This window comes from Acartia tonsa, chromosome 7 (assembly GCF_053477335.1).
Source record: "Acartia tonsa isolate MP-2025a chromosome 7, ASM5347733v1, whole genome shotgun sequence".
Taxonomy (NCBI): domain Eukaryota; kingdom Metazoa; phylum Arthropoda; class Copepoda; order Calanoida; family Acartiidae; genus Acartia; species Acartia tonsa.
The window spans coordinates 32,542,098-32,556,730 of NC_137266.1; the positions used below are offsets into that span (position 1 = coordinate 32,542,098).

General features: G+C 38.8%; 1 protein-coding gene across 1 annotated transcript in view; it reads left to right on the top strand.

Moving 5' to 3' along the window:
• The window catches only part of LOC145324269 (uncharacterized), a 29,231-nt gene that overhangs the window by 10,644 nt on the left and 3,954 nt on the right, over nt 1-14,633 (top strand). The window lies entirely within an intron of this gene.

Genomic DNA, 14,633 nt, shown 5'->3' on the forward strand with positions numbered 1-14,633 from the left:
CCCTTCATCGCTCCTTCTTCAAATTTATATTACATTGTACTTTGATGGCCCCTACATCGCTCCTACATCGCTCCTTCATCGCTCCTACATCGCCCCTTCTCCAAATTTATATTACATTGCAACTTGATGGCCCCTACATCGCTCCTACATCGCTCCTCCATCGCCCCTTCATCGCTCCTTCTCCAAATTTATATAACATTGCAACTTGATGGCCCCTACATCGCTGCTACATCGCTCCTCCATCGCTCCTCCATCGCTCCTACATCGCCCCTTCATCGCTCCTTCCACAAATTTATATTACATTGTACTTTGATGGCCCCTACATCTCTCCTCCATCGCTCCTCCATCGCCCCATCGCCCCTTAATAGCCCCTTACCTTAATTTATATAAAAAAGCCCCTACATAGCCTCTCCATCGCCCCTTAATAGCTCCTTACCTTAATTTTTATAACATAGCCCCTACATAGCCTCTCCATCGCCCCTTAATAGCCCCTTATCTTAATTTATATAACAAAGCCCCTACATAGCCTCTCCATCGCCCCTAATAGCCCCTTACCTTTATTTATATAACAAAGCTCCTACATAGCCTCTCCATTGCCCCTTAATAGTCCCTTACCTTAATTTATATAACATAGCTCCTACATAGCCTCTCCATCGCCCCTTAAAAGCCCATTACCTTAATTTATATAACATAGCCCCTACATAGCCTCTCCATCGCCCCTTACCTTAATTTATATAATATAGCCCCTACATAGCCTCTCCATCGCCCCTTACCTTAATTTATATAACATAGCCCCTACATCGCCCCTCCATCGCTCCTACATCGCCCCTTCATCGCTCCTTCTTCAAATTTATATTAAATTGTACTGTGATGGCCCCTACATCGCTCCTACATCGCTCCTTCATTGCTCCTACATCGCCCCTTCATCGCTCCTTCTCCAAATTTATATTACATTGCAACTTGATGGCCCCTACATCGCTCCTACATAGCTCCTCCATCGCTCCTCCATCGCTCCTTCATCGCTCCTACATCGCCCCTTCATCGCTCCTTCTCCAAATTTATATTACATTGCAACTTGATGGCCCCTACATCGCTCCTCCATCGCCCCTTAATAGCCCCTTACCTTAATTTATATAACAAAGCTCCTATATGGCCTCTCTATCGCCCCTTAATAGCCACTTAATTTAATTATATAACATTGCCCCTACATAGCCTCTCCATCGCCCCTTAATAGCCCCTTACCTAAATTTATATAACAAAGCTCCTATATAGCCTCTCCATCGCCCCTTAATAGCCCCTTACCTTAATTATGTAACATAGCCCCTACATAGCCTCTCAATCGCCCCTTAATAGCCTCTTACCTTAATTTATATAACATAGCCCCTATATAGCCTCTCCATCGCCCCTTAATAGCCCCTTACCCTAATCTATATAACATAGCCCCTACAAAGCCTCTCCATCGCCCCTTAATAGCCCCTTACCTTAATCTATATAACAAAGCTCCTACATAGCCTCTCCATCGCCCCATAATAGCCTCTTACCTTAATTATGTAACATAGCCCCTACATAGCCTCTCCATCGCCCCTAAATAGCCCCTTACCCTAATTTATATAACATAGCCCCTACATAGCCTCTCCATCGCCCCTTAATAGCTCCTTACCTTAATTTATATAACATAGCCCCTACATAGCCTCTCCATCGCCCCTTAATAGCCCCTTACCTTAATTTATATAACATAGCCCTACATAGCCTCTCCATCGCCCCTTAATAGCCCCTTACCTTAATTTATATAGCATAGCCCCTACATAGCCTCTCCATCGCCCCTTAATAGCCTCTTACCTTAATTTATATAATCCTTACCTTAATATATATAACATAGCCCCTACATAGCCTCTCCATCGCCCCTGAATAGCCCCTTACCCTAATTTATATAACATAGCCCCTACATAGCCTCTCCATCGCCCCTTACCTTAATTTATATAACATAGCCCCTACATCGCCCCTCCATCGCTCCTACATCGCCCCTTCATCGCTCCTTCTTCAAATTTATATTAAATTGTACTGTGATGGCCCCTACATCGCTCCTACATCGCTCCTTCATTGCTCCTACATCGCCCCTTCATCGCTCCTTCTCCAAATTTATATTACATTGCAACTTGATGGCCCCTACATCGCTCCTACATAGCTCCTCCATCGCTCCTCCATCGCTCCTTCATCGCTCCTACATCGCCCCTTCATCGCTCCTTCTCCAAATTTATATTACATTGCAACTTGATGGCCCCTACATCGCTCCTCCATCGCCCCTTAATAGCCCCTTACCTTAATTTATATAACAAAGCTCCTATATGGCCTCTCTATCGCCCCTTAATAGCCACTTAATTTAATTATATAACATTGCCCCTACATAGCCTCTCCATCGCCCCTTAATAGCCCCTTACCTAAATTTATATAACAAAGCTCCTATATAGCCTCTCCATCGCCCCTTAATAGCCCCTTACCTTAATTATGTAACATAGCCCCTACATAGCCTCTCAATCGCCCCTTAATAGCCTCTTACCTTAATTTATATAACATAGCCCCTATATAGCCTCTCCATCGCCCCTTAATAGCCCCTTACCCTAATCTATATAACATAGCCACTACAAAGCCTCTCCATCGCCCCTTAATAGCCCCTTACCTTAATCTATATAACAAAGCTCCTACATAGCCTCTCCATCGCCCCATAATAGCCTCTTACCTTAATTATGTAACATAGCCCCTACATAGCCTCTCCATCGCCCCTAAATAGCCCCTTACCCTAATTTATATAACATAGCCCCTACATAGCCTCTCCATCGCCCCTTAATAGCTCCTTACCTTAATTTATATAACATAGCCCCTACATAGCCTCTCCATCGCCCCTTAATAGCCCCTTACCTTAATTTATATAACATAGCCCTACATAGCCTCTCCATCGCCCCTTAATAGCCCCTTACCTTAATTTATATAGCATAGCCCCTACATAGCCTCTCCATCGCCCCTTAATAGCCTCTTACCTTAATTTATATAATCCTTACCTTAATATATATAACATAGCCCCTACATAGCCTCTCCATCGCCCCTAAATAGCCCCTTACCCTAATTTATATAACATAGCCCCTACATAGCCTCTCCATCGCCCCTTAATAGCCCCTTACCTTAATTTATATAACATAGCCTCTACATAGCCTCTCCATCGCCCCTTAATAGCCCCTTACCTTAATTTATATAACATAGCCCTACATAGCCTCTCCATCGCCCCTTAATAGCCCCTTACCTTAATTTATATAGCATAGCCCCTACATAGCCTCTCCATCGCCCCTTAATAGCCTCTTACCTTAATTTATATAATCCTTACCTTAATATATATAACATAGCCCCTACATAGCCTCTCCATCGCCCCTGAATAGCCCCTTACCCTAATTTATATAACATAGCCCCTACATAGCCTCTCCATCGCCCCTTAATAGCTCCTTACCTTAATTTATATAACATAGCCCCTACATAGCCTCTCCATCGCCCCTTAATAGCCCCTTACCTTAATTTATATAACATAGCCTCTACATAGCCTCTCCATCGCCCCTTAATAGCCCCTTACCTTAATTATGTAACATAGCCCCTACATAGCCTCTCAATCGCCCCTTAATAGCCCCTTACCTTAATTTATATAGCATAGCCCCTACATAGCCTCTCCATCGCCCCTTAATAGCCTCTTACCTTAATTTATATAATCCTTACCTTAATATATATAACATAGCCCCTACATAGCCTCTCCATCGCCCCTAAATAGCCCCTTACCCTAATTTATATAACATAGCCCCTACATAGCCTCTCCATCGCCCCTTAATAGCCTCTTACCTTAATTTATATAACATAGGCCCTACAAAGCATCTCCATCGCCCCTTAATAGCCCCTTACCTTAATTATATAACATAGCCCCTACATAGCCTCTCCATCGCCCCTTAATAGCCTCTTACCTTAATTTATATAACATAGCCCCTTCATAGCCTCTTCATCGCCCCTTACCTTAATTTATATAACATAGGCCCTTTATGGCTCCTGTACAGCCTCTGTAATTGTATTGCCCCTTCATTATAGAAGGTAGGGCATTAAGGTAAGGAAGGAATGTGACCCTCTACAGTTTTAAATTTAAGTTTTAAAAGGATGACAAGGATGACAACATTTATAAAAGCAAAGCTCTGAAACGGTAGAAAAAAGTTTAAAGGAAGCCTGCAAGAAATACCACGCTTTAACTGCTGAAAGACTGCCACAAGTAGACCAAATACCCCAAATTTGAAGCCTTCAGCTTCTATAACAAAAAAGTTCTAGGCATTTTAAAATGACATTTTATGTACAATGGAAATTTTGAAAGAATTGCAATGCTCATGTTGAAAACTTTAAAATTAAACTACGTGGCCTAGAAACAAAATTATAAGCTTATTTTTGTCATAAATTTAGGTTTCCAGTAACTAATTATATTTTTACAATAAAAATACCCATTTTTATAGTCAAAATCATTAAAAAAAAATAAGTTTTACTTGCGTTGTACCGAATGTACTGTAGCCAATCAGAAGGCTGAATCAGCTTAACAACCAATCACAGCTAAGCTTGTATTAGTTTACCCCTTTGTTTCCGCTATGATTTTCGTTTAAAAATGCAATTTAAATCGATTTTTTTTCATAGATTTTGACTATGAAATGTGGTGTTTTTATTGTAAAAATGTAATCAGTTACAGGCAATCTAAGTTTCTGACAAAGATAAGGTTATAATTTTATGTCTAGGCAACGTAATTTAATATTGTTTTTTCTTTTATGAGCATTGGAAATCTTTCAAAAATTCCATTGTACATAAAATGCTATTTTGAAATGCCTAGAACTTTTTTGTTATTGAAGCTGAAGGCTTATAATTTGGGGTATTGGGTCTTCTTGTGGCAGTCTTTTAGCAGTTAAAGCGTGTTATTTCTTGCAGGCGTCCTTTAATGAACATTAATAATGTAGAGTGTCAGAACTGAATAGTCAGAACATAAATTTAAAATTCGAAACAAAATTGTAAGTAAATTTATTGAGAAATTGCTAACATGCAGGAAAATGCTTAAGGACGTACTCACATTTTTTGGACTTGATTATAGATATGATTCGCTTATAACATTCTATTTTGTTGTCCTAGGAATCAGTATCCCAGAAATCAGATTAATCGGATAATTTTGATACATAAAAATTTGTTGTAAGTTAATAATTAGTATGCTTAAAATGGACGTATGGATATTCTGATAATGATTATAGACTTTCTAAATCGTACCTTTCTACTACAGGAATCACATGCCTAAATTAACGAAAATAGCTAACCGTTACGGACGTACGGACTGATCCTTAATATAGAAAAGCTTTGCTTTTAAAAAGTTAAAAAGATTTTTTGAGGGGATGGGGTAATATTTTTCTTGGGGTGAATTTTCTGGGAGGGTGGAGATACCCTCCCTCGAAATAATTATAAACCCTCTATGAACTGTAAAGCTTCACTGTAAAGGAGAACCATATAGGTTCAGCGGTTAGCTTTTCTACAGACAAAAAAAAGATTACTACTTTATATAATAGGTTATGAAAAAGGAAAAAAAAGCAAGATAACAAGGATAATAACATTCACAAAAGCAAAGCTCTAAAATCAGGAGGTCAAACATAAATTTTGTTAAAATTAGCGTAAATCTATAATACAAAGTAGAATGATGTCTGTCCATCCGTCTGTCTGTCTGTCCGTCTGTCTGTCCGTCTGTCTGTCCGTCTGTCTGTCCGTCTGTCAGTCCCTTAAGATCTCGGTAACCACTGGACCGATTATATTCTACTATTCAGGGAATATACCTACTGGTCCTGTGGTGGTTTTAGGCTATTTTCTTGGGGGGTGGGATACCCCCAACCCCCCCAAAAACAAAAAAATCCCCCCCCATTTTTTTTTTTGCTGAAGATTTTCTTGGTCCTATTACGAATTTCGCCAAAAAAAAATTTTATCACCTCTTGGGGCAAAGCCCCTGAGGCTAGGGGCGAATCTGCTAGTATAGAATATAGTAAAAGGGCATAATTTTATTTTTAGTATTTGATTATAATACTAAACCTTGTTGTCCTAAGAAACATTACTCCAAAACCCAGATGAATGGGACAATGATATTATACAAAAAAATGGACGTACATACTTTCTAGTAATGAATATAGTATTGTACCCAACTGTTATAGAAATCATTCTGCAAAGTTTGAAATCGATAGGATATTTATAACATGTCTAAATTAAAGAAAATGTCGTCTAACCGTTTGGACGTACGGACAAACCAATCCTTACTATAGAAAAGTTTCGCATTTAAAAAGGAAAATTATAATGAAAATATAATGAATTAATAAAATAAATATAAATAATATAATAACATAATGAAATAAAGAAAAAAAATAAACTAAGAGAATGAAATTTTTTAGTTAAATAGAATATTGAATAAGGATCATATAATGGACAAACAGACAAAGTAAGTTATAGAGCAGACTTTAAGAGAATATGCTATTACTCAAAGATTATCACGAAACCTAAGTCTTTTGAAGCATAATTGAGAGACAGACAAAATAATTTATAGACTGGATATACATATGTCATGGGAATATTCACTAAAAATCTCAACAGTCTATCTTTAACAATAGCAGAGAAAACCACATGCTTAACTTAATGAGAAGAGCAATGACGAAAGGACTAGCCCTAATTGTAGAAAAGTCTCTCTTTTAACAAAAAAAGTATTTTTTTTGGTCTGAAGCTTAAAAATTTCATAAACTGACTAAATTCTCCATTTAAGGGAAGCTTCACATAGGTCATGGGATGGTTTTTTGCTTTTTCATTTTCAGATTTAAGCCCCTAATTGGTTTAGGCTATTTTTCTGCCTCCTTACATTAAAAAGAGCGCAGCTGCAAGTGAATAAGAAAAGAGAAATATAAAAGAAGAATACATATTATCCTATTATATAAAGTAGTAAAACATAAACAAACGTTGGAGTGGACAAACCTAGGAATGGGACAATCGTCGGAGTGGACATTGCTTATGTAAAACGCAGGAGTGTCTTTTATTTTATTTATAAGATAAAAATCTTTCAAAACAAAAAAAAATCTTGAATATCTTTTCTCACAGACTGAAATTTTAAAATCAGTCTAACAGTTTTCCAAAGTAGGTAAGTTCTATCGAAAGGCAAAGGTTTGAAACAGATAGAACATTTCATTAAACTAAAACATATTTTTTTCTCACATTGTTTACAACTGTCAAATAGGTTTTTTTATATGCCTAACCCCTGCAGGGGGCTTATTTGTATATTTATATCTTAACCTAACCTAACCTGTGTAGAAATAACTAAACAAATGTTGTTGAAACCTAATTTTTAAGATATTATAGACACTTCTGCGTTTTACTTATATAATGTCCACTCCGACATTTGTCCGAAATATCCTGTGTTTGTCCACGTTAGTAAGGCTTTCTGTTCTGAAACTTAAGATCTCAATAACTACTAAACAGATTGGGCTTTCTATTTCAGGTAAGCTTAATATTTGTCTTGTAATGGCTTTAGGCTATTTTATTTTAAGTCGAGGGATGGTTTTAGGCTATTCTATTTTAAGTCCTGGGAAGGCTTTAGGCTTTTATTCATTCCCCTTTGAATACAGAGCCAATAGATGCTGGGGGCGTAGCCGCTAGTCGATATACAAAGTTTTTTTTTGTCTGTAGCAAAGGATCTCGTTTGCTGCTAAACCGATATGATGTATGTCTGTCTGTCTATACCGTAGGATCTTGCTAACCGCTGAGTACTGAGATGATTTTAAGATAGTTTATTTTTTTTCCTTATAATAAAATAACAGGATATTTGTCCATAAAAAGCGAAGCAATATCTTAATTTTTGTTGTTGGAACTGTTATTCAGTTGATTATACCAAGGATCTAAAGGAATAAGACAATGGCCGATAAATTTTTATCCATCCCTAATAACGATACACAAAATTGCAACACTACAACCAAAATATGACAAAAGTCCCCAAAGTTTTGAGCCAACGAATAAGAAAACTTCATTATAAAACTTTGGAGACTATTGTAAAAATTGCCTAATGTTTCCTTTATCCCTGAGATTATACAGACTATCCTTAAACTAATATTTACATTAAAGTAACAGGATGTTTATCAGTATCAACTGAACCGATATGCTTCTCCTTTACATTGAAGCTTATTTTACTCGCAGGAAAAGTTTTCATTTTGGGGAGGGGACTAACACTTTCAGCCCCCGGAAGGTATCACTTCCCTTAAATTCTTAACCTTCCCCCTCCCCCCCCTCTCCACCACATCTATTCATTAAAGTACTCCTAGGGTCATCTATGGGATTAGCCGTTAGTGACTTAAAAATAATTCAAGTGCAATGATATATTTACCAAATTAATACGATAATTTTGTATACATTTTTTATGAAAAAAAATTATTTTGCCAAAGGCAGCCAAAAAATAAGCAGCAAATATTTCAAAAATGCTCTGATAATCAGAGATCTACAGGGATAAGACGATTGTCGATAAAATGATATATATACATATATACAGTGTGTTTTTTTATGAGAACTTTTTTGAAAGCAATTTTACCTTACTTATAGTTATTAGAATTTAATGATTAATGGCTTATTCTCTTCTTTTTTATAACCTTTAATAGAAAAGCAAAAAATATTTCAGTTTTTATTCAAAAAGTACAGTAAATTAAAAAATCTAAAACTTAGGTGTCAACATCTAAAAATGGTTTTAGTGCATTTTTCTTATAATCTACCTTTGCAAGAATGGCTGCAAAACGCTTCAAAGTTGAGATATTGAGCTAAAAATTTATATAGATACTACTTGTGACATGTACTAGAACATTTTGAAATTTGAAGGCCATATCTCAACCAGGGAGGGAATACTGGCCCCCCAATGTACTCCCTCCATTCTTGGAAAGGGTAGAAGATTTGAGCATAAGAAAAATGCGCTAAAACCATTTCTCGTATTCATTTGAATCCGGTGGATAGGAACCGGTTCTCATCCATACGAAAAAACTATGTCTAGCATCGTATTATATCCAGCTTTCTACGAATATAGATATGTACAATCATAAGATTAAACCCAGTTTTTTTAGCCGGTGCCTTCTGCACCTCGGGGCTAAAAAAACTAGTTTTAATCTCATAATTGTACTTTCTATATCCGCGGAAAGCCGTTTATAATACGATGCGAGAAATAACTATTTTAGATGTTGACACCCATGTTTTGAAATTTTGAATTTACTGTACTTTTTAAATAAAAACTGAAATATTTTTTTGCTTTTCTGTTAATGGTTATAAAAAACGAAGAGAATAAGCCATTAATCATTAAATTCTGATAACTATAAGTAGGGTAAAATTGCTTTCAAAAATGCTCTCATAAAAAAAAACACTGTATATATATGTATGTTTATATATTAATTATTCCCATTGATGATTCACAAAATTACCCCTTCTTTAGTTTAGAATTAGTGGTTGAAACATTTAGACACTCAACTTAATGAACTAAACAATCACAAAACAATAAAAAGTCCCCAAGGTTGTTAATCTAACGAATAAGAAAACGGTATTATAAAACTTTGGAGACTAGACAGCACTCTTGGATAAGCCAACTTATAACACTTTGGGAACTATCCTAATCCTCCCTGGCGAAATGACAATGAGATTTTTTGGTAAATTTGTGGCAAACTTTATTCTTAATAAATTAGCACTTGGCAAAATTATACTGGAGAGATATTTCATTGAAGAATAAATTTTTTTTTTGCCCAAACTTTTCGTCAGCCAATAATAACAGATAAGTTAAACATTGTAAAAATAATATAGTAACTTAACTCGAGTTGTCAACGGCAGAAATTAGGTCCTGAGATGGTTTTAGGCCTGGAAAGGTTTATAACAATTTTATCTGTATTTCTTAAAATAAATTAACAGAATCTTTGTCTGTATGTATGAATGTCTGTCTGTACCGAAGGATCTTGCTAACCGATGAACCAATATGGTTCTCCTTTACAGTGAAGATTCCTATAGGTCCTGAGATCGTTCTCCTTAATAGGGTAGCTTCTCATAGGTCCTGGGGAGGTTAATAACTATTTTATTTTAATCCTTATAATAAAGTAACAGGATCTTTGTCTGTATGTATGTCTGTCTGTACCTTGCTAACCACTAAACCGACATGGTTCTCCTTTACAGTGAAGCTTCCTATGGGTAATGAGATGGCTTTAGGCCATTTTATTTTTAATCCTTATAAAAAGTAACAGGATCATTGTCTGTATGTATCAAAGAAGATCGCTAACTGCAGAACCAATATGGTTCTCCTTTATAGGGTAGCTTCCAATAGATCCTGGGAAGGTGTATAACTGTTTTGAAGGAGGATATAAGGGGCTATTAAGGGGCGATGGAGAGGCTATGTAGAGGCTATGTTATATAAATTAAGGTAAGGGGCTTTTAAGTGGCGATGGAGGGCTATTAAGGGGCGATGGAGAGGCTATGTTATATAAATTAAGGTAAGGAGCTATTAAGGGGCGATGGAGAGGCTATGTAGCGGCTATGTTATATAAATTGGCTATTAAGGGGCGATAGAGAGGCTATATAGGGGCTATTTTATATAAATTAAGGTAAAGGACTATTAAGGGGCGATGGAGAGGCTATGTAGGGGCTATGTTATATAAATTAAGGTAAGGGGCTATTAAGGGGCGATGAAGAGGCTATTTAGGGGCTATGTTATATAAAATCGGGTAAGGGGCTATTAAGGGGCGATGGGGAGGCTATGTAGGAGCTTTGTTATATAATTAAGGTAAGGGGATATTAAGGGGCGATGGAGAGGCTATGTAGGGGCTATGTTACATAATTAAGGTAAGGGGCTATTAAGGGGCGATGGAGAGGCTATGTAGAGGCTATGTTATATAAATTAAGGTAAGGGGCTATTAAGGGGCGATGGAGAGGCTATGTAGGGGCTATGTTATATAAATTAAGGTAAGGAGCTATTAAGGGGCGATGGAGAGGCTATGTAGGGGCTATGTTATATAAATTAGGGTAAGGGGCTATTCAGGGGCGATGGAGAGGCTATGTAGGGGCTATGTTATATATATTAAGGTAAGGATTATATAAATCAAGGTAAGAGGCTATTAAGGGGCGATGGAGAGGCTATGTAGGGGCTATGCTATATAAATTAAGGTAAGGGGCTATTAAGGGGCGATGGAGAGGCTATGTAGGGCTATGTTATATAAATTAAGGTAAGGGGCTATTAAGGGGCGATGGAGAGGCTATGTAGGGGCTATGCTATATAAATTAAGGTAAGGGGCTATTAAGGGACGATGGAGAGGCTATGTAGGGCTATGTTATATAAATTAAGGTAAGGGGCTATTAAGGGGCGATGGAGAGGCTATGTAGAGGCTATGTTATATAAATTAAGGTAAGGGGCTATTAAGGGGCGATGGAGAGGCTATGTAGGGGCTATGTTATATAAATTAGGGTAAGGGGCTATTTAGGGGCGATGGAGAGGCTATGTAGGGGCTATGTTATATATATTAAGGTAAGGATTATATAAATTAAGGTAAGAGGCTATTAAGGGGCGATGGAGAGGCTATGTAGGGGCTATGCTATATAAATTAAGGTAAGGGGCTATTAAGGGGCGATGGAGAGGCTATGTAGGGCTATGTTATATAAATTAAGGTAAGGGGCTATTAAGGGGCGATGGAGAGGCTATGTAGGGGCTATGTTATATAAATTAAGGTAAGGAGCTATTAAGGGGCGATGGAGAGGCTATGTAGGGGCTATGTTATATAAATTAGGGTAAGGGGCTATTTAGGGGCGATGGAGAGGCTATGTAGGGGCTATGTTACATAATTAAGGTAAGAGGCTATTATGGGGCGATGGAGAGGCTATGTAGGAGCTTTGTTATATAGATTAAGGTAAGGGGCTATTAAGGGGCGATGGAGAGGCTTTGTAGGGGCTATGTTATATAGATTAGGGTAAGGGGCTATTAAGGGGCGATGGAGAGGCTATATAGGGGCTATGTTATATAAATTAAGGTAAGAGGCTATTAAGGGGCGATTGAGAGGCTATGTAGGGGCTATGTTACATAATTAAGGTAAGGGGCTATTAAGGGGCGATGGAGAGGCTATATAGGAGCTTTGTTATATAAATTTAGGTAAGGGGCTATTAAGGGGCGATGGAGAGGCTATGTAGGGGCAATGTTATATAATTAAATTAAGTGGCTATTAAGGGGCGATAGAGAGGCCATATAGGAGCTTTGTTATATAAATTAAGGTAAGGGGCTATTAAGGGGCGATGGAGGAGCGATGTAGGGGCCATCAAGTTGCAATGTAATATAAATTTGGAGAAGGAGCGATGAAGGGGCGATGTAGGAGCGATGAAGGAGCGATGGAGGAGCGATGGAGGAGCTATGTAGGAGCGATGTAGGGGCCATCAAGTTGCAATGTAATATAAATTTGGAGAAGGAGCGATGAAGGGGCGATGTAGGAGCAATGAAGGAGCGATGTAGGAGCGATGTAGGGGCCATCACAGTACAATTTAATATAAATTTGAAGAAGGAGCGATGAAGGGGCGATGTAGGAGCGATGGAGGGGCGATGTAGGGGCTATGTTATATAAATTAAGGTAAGGGGCGATGGAGAGGCTATGTAGGGGCTATGTTATATAAATTAGGGTAAGGGGCTATTCAGGGGCGATGGAGAGGCTATGTAGGGGCTATGTTATATATATTAAGGTAAGGATTATATAAATTAAGGTAAGAGGCTATTAAGGGGCGATGGAGAGGCTATGTAGGGGCTATGCTATATAAATTAAGGTAAGGGGCTATTAAGGGGCGATGGAGAGGCTATGTAGGGCTATGTTATATAAATTAAGGTAAGGGGCTATTAAGGGGCGATGGAGAGGCTATGTAGGGGCTATGTTATATAAATTAAGGTAAGGAGCTATTAAGGGGCGATGGAGAGGCTATGTAGGGGCTATGTTATATAAATTAGGGTAAGGGGCTATTTAGGGGCGATGGAGAGGCTATGTAGGGGCTATGTTACATAATTAAGGTAAGAGGCTATTATGGGGCGATGGAGAGGCTATGTAGGAGCTTTGTTATATAGATTAAGGTAAGGGGCTATTAAGGGGCGATGGAGAGGCTTTGTAGGGGCTATGTTATATAGATTAGGGTAAGGGGCTATTAAGGGGCGATGGAGAGGCTATATAGGGGCTATGTTATATAAATTAAGGTAAGAGGCTATTAAGGGGCGATTGAGAGGCTATGTAGGGGCTATGTTACATAATTAAGGTAAGGGGCTATTAAGGGGCGATGGAGAGGCTATATAGGAGCTTTGTTATATAAATTTAGGTAAGGGGCTATTAAGGGGCGATGGAGAGGCTATGTAGGGGCAATGTTATATAATTAAATTAAGTGGCTATTAAGGGGCGATAGAGAGGCCATATAGGAGCTTTGTTATATAAATTAAGGTAAGGGGCTATTAAGGGGCGATGGAGGAGCGATGTAGGGGCCATCAAGTTGCAATGTAATATAAATTTGGAGAAGGAGCGATGAAGGGGCGATGTAGGAGCGATGAAGGAGCGATGGAGGAGCGATGGAGGAGCTATGTAGGAGCGATGTAGGGGCCATCAAGTTGCAATGTAATATAAATTTGGAGAAGGAGCGATGAAGGGGCGATGTAGGAGCAATGAAGGAGCGATGTAGGAGCGATGTAGGGGCCATCACAGTACAATTTAATATAAATTTGGAGAAGGAGCGATGTAGGAGCGATGGAGGGGCGATGTAGGAGCGATGGAGGGGCGATGTAGGAGCCATCAAAGTACAATGTAATATAAATTTGGAGAAGGAGCGATGAAGGAGCAATGGAGGGGCGATGTAGGAGCGATGGAGGGGCAATGGAGGGGCGATGTAGGGGCCATCAAAGTACAATGTAATATAAATTTGGAGAAGGAGCGATGAAGGGGTGATGTAGGAGCGATGAAGGAGCGATGTAGGAGCGATGTAGGGGCCATCACAGTACAATTTAATATAAATTTGGAGAAGGAGCGATGTAGGAGCGATGGAGGGGCGATGTAGGAGCGATGAAGGAGCGATGTAGCAGCGATGTAGGGGCCATCAAGTTGCAATGTAATATAAATTTGGAGAAGGAGCGATGAAGGGGCGATGTAGGAGCGATGAAGGAGCGATGTAGGAGCGATGTAGGGGCCATCACAGTACAATTTAATATAAATTTGGAGAAGGAGCGATGTAGGAGCGATGTAGGGGCCATCACAGTACAATTTAATATAAATTTGGAGAAGGAGCGATGAAGGAGCGATGTAGGAGCGATGTAGGGGCGATGTAGGAGCGATGTAGGGGCCATCAAAGTACAATGTAATATAAATTTGGAGAAGGGGCGATGGAGGAGCGATGTAGGGGCCATCAAGTGGGTTGTTATATAAATTAAGGTAAGGGACTACGGAGGGGCGATGGAGAGGCTATGAAGGAGCCATCATGGGGCTATAGCATAGCCTCTTATCATAAGAGGCGATATTAACGCCCCTTCAAAGGAGCTATTAAGAGGCCATGAAGGAGCT